The sequence below is a fragment of the Myotis davidii genome, unplaced genomic scaffold (genome assembly GCF_000327345.1).
Source record: "Myotis davidii unplaced genomic scaffold, ASM32734v1 scaffold105, whole genome shotgun sequence".
NCBI classification, from domain to species: domain Eukaryota; kingdom Metazoa; phylum Chordata; class Mammalia; order Chiroptera; family Vespertilionidae; genus Myotis; species Myotis davidii.
The window spans coordinates 129,405-132,413 of record NW_006300371.1 but is presented as its reverse complement, the minus strand read 5'-3'; the positions used below and the strand labels follow the sequence as shown (position 1 = coordinate 132,413).

The following is a 3,009-nucleotide window of genomic DNA, read 5'->3' as shown; positions in this document are numbered from 1 at the left end:
GCGCTCCCCTGCCAGCCCTGTCACCCCTAATTGCCCTCCCCTGCAGGCTGGTCACCCCCAACTGCCCTCCCCTGCAGGCCTGGTCACCCCCAACTGCCCTCCCTTGCTGGCCATCTTGTGATGACATGGGTACAGCCATCTTGTGACGACATGGGTGTGGCCATCTTGTGCAAGGGCATGACGGTCAATTTGGATATTGCTGCTTTATTATATAGGATGGTATACAATATATATAATGTATTATGTGTTAATTGAATGTTTATGTTACTGGTAAAGCTCCCAGTCAACAGCAGACTATTAGTAAAGTTTTAGAAGAGTCGATCAGAAGTTATACATAGATTTCGATTGCAGAAGAGGTCAGTATTCATAACCCCTACATTGTTCAAAGATCAATTGTATATTTAAAGCCCAGAACAATGGGAAATTTCCAGTATAAATGGAATATAGGGCAAGAGATAGTCTGATGCTAAGAAATCTGCACAAGGACTTTGAGAAACAATAAAAATACAAAACAATGTATCACATGGAAGTCTGAGGGCCTAGGGCCAGCAGCAGCACGGGAGAGGCGCACTGCGGTGGAGGAGGCTGTGCCAATGCGGGAGCAGGAGTGGAGGCAGGGTCACTGTGGGAGTGGGAGCGGAGGAGGCGCCTCCTCAGGAGCAGAGACGGGGCTGTGGGGCCAGGGTTGCAGGAGTAGAGGAGGCAGCACCTCCATGGGAGCAGAGGAGCGGGAGTGGAAGTGGGCCTAAGCAGTCAGTAGGACCTCCCCTGAGGGCTTCTGGACTGTGAGAAGGGGCAGGCCGGGCTGAGGGACACCACCCCCTCGTGCACGAATTTCACGCACTAGGCCACTACTCTCTCTATATAAAAGCCTAAGCAACTGGCCGACTGTTCGACCGGTTAGCTATGATGGGCACTGACCACCAGGGTGCAGACCTCAACACAGGAGCTGCCAAGCTGTGGTGATTTGTTAGCTGTGGTTCTCAGGTGATGCACCGGAACCAGAGAGGAGGGAGCTGGATTCCGGGGTGCATCACCCGTGAACTGCCCTCTCAGAATCTGGGACCCCTCAGGGGATGTGGTAGAGCTGGTTTCGGCCCCATCCCTGCAGGCCAGGCTGAGGGACCCCATCTGTGCACAAATCCGTGCACTGTTCCTCTAGTTATCTAGATAAATAAAAATAAAAATAGCCAAAAGGGAATTTACAAGAATACTGAGTGACCTTACATACCCCAAGGATAGAAATGTACAGGACTACTGCCACCACCCTGGCAATGAAGCTGGGCCTCAGGAATAAATGAATATGGGAATTCATATCATCAGGATATTTTCCATCCAGCTCTCATGTTTGCTCCTTTCAATGTATCAACTTCATTCTTCTCTCACTGAAGATTGCTTTCTCCCATGACTAAAAATGTGGCCTCTTACCTCCTGTAAAATTTAAGTACTTCAGCTTTAGCCACCAAGGGAAGGATGACCCTGTGTGTTTCCAGTTTAAAAATCCTGGGAAGGAACTCATTGGATGGTACTTGTTCAGACTTCCTCCCCAAATAAATCAAGTATTGTCTTGGGTCAGGACCATGATTATGTCAGAACATAGAAGTGCCATCAGGGACTATGTGGATGGAGTAGGGAAAAGGTCAGGGTCTAGAACAGCCGTGGGCAACTACGGCACGCGGGCCGGATCCTGCCCATTTGAAATGAATAAAACTATTGAAATAAAAGACTGTACCCTTTTATGTAATGATGTTTACTTTGAATTTATATTAGTTCACACAAACACTCCATCCATGCTTTTGTTCCAGCCCTCCGGTCCATGTTAAGAACCCATTGTGGACCTCGAGTCAAAAAGTTTGCCCACCCCTGGTCTAGAATAATGAGAGAGCAGTCCCACAGACATCCACTTTCTCTCCTCTCTACCCCTTCCATTCTGTTTTATAGCAGTTGCTCTGGGGTTAAAGCCCTTGTCACTTTTCTTGCAACATCCACAACTATTCAGTTTCTACACTAGTGTCTTTCCTGCGTGCAGATTTTAATGTTTTATTACAACGTTTTTTATGCCATTTTTTTCCTTTCACTAATATGGAACTTTTTTTTTCTCCCTAATAAGCTGGTTAGTGATTGTTAGAGCATACCAATATGATTTTCCTTATCATTTCTGTGTCTGCCATGCTTGTTTGGTTAGTAATAATACCTTATTATTTAGGCCAAAGTCAGATACTTTATAAGTATAAAAGCCAGTTATCTGCTGCTGCTTCATGACTGAATACTATACTGAGCACCTATGTGCCCTTCTAAAATATATTTCTGGTCATAAGAATGCCACTGTCTCATAGAAAATCATCACCACTGCTAGAAAAAGAACTAAAAAATTATGACATAATTAGAACAATATGGTCAAATGTGTTTGGCTATTACTGTGTTTCCTGAGGAAAGGGAAGTTAGCAAATATTTTCTCCTTTTTGACTAGGCACTTATGTTTCCTATCTAAGGCAGCCATAATTTGAGAAAACAGAGGAAATGGCATAAGATACACAGAAATTTCTTAATACTAAAAAATGTAGCCCTGGCTGGGTATTTCAGTTGGTTAGAGCATTGTCCCAATACACCAAGGCTGAAGGTATGATCCCCAGTCAGCACATACAAGAATCAATCAACGAATGCATAACTAAGTGGAACAACAAATCAATGTGTTTTTTTTTTGCTCTCTCCCCTTCTCTCTCTCTCTAAAAATCAATCAATCAATAAATAAGTAGACATTTCTTTTGTAAAATTAGGACTTTAATTTTGAGTACAAAATGGAATAGAATCAAGTGAAAGAGCACCTAGGTATCACATGGCACCAAGGAAAAGGATACAAACTTCTGTTTCCTGCTTTTGCACCTAGTCCTATATGGGAACTAGTTCACTTCCCCCACCATTGGAAGCAAAAGGGAAATTTTCCTGTGTTTCATCATTAATGTCATGGTCTTGGTTAACATTCCAACCAAACTGGCATGGTCTTTCCCC

The 3,009-nt window shown here is 44.1% G+C and overlaps 1 protein-coding gene across 3 annotated transcripts in view; it reads right to left on the bottom strand.

The window, feature by feature from the left end:
* Positions 1–3,009, bottom strand: part of MTRF1 (mitochondrial translational release factor 1) — a 109,298-nt gene that overhangs the window by 15,198 nt on the left and 91,091 nt on the right. The window lies entirely within an intron of this gene.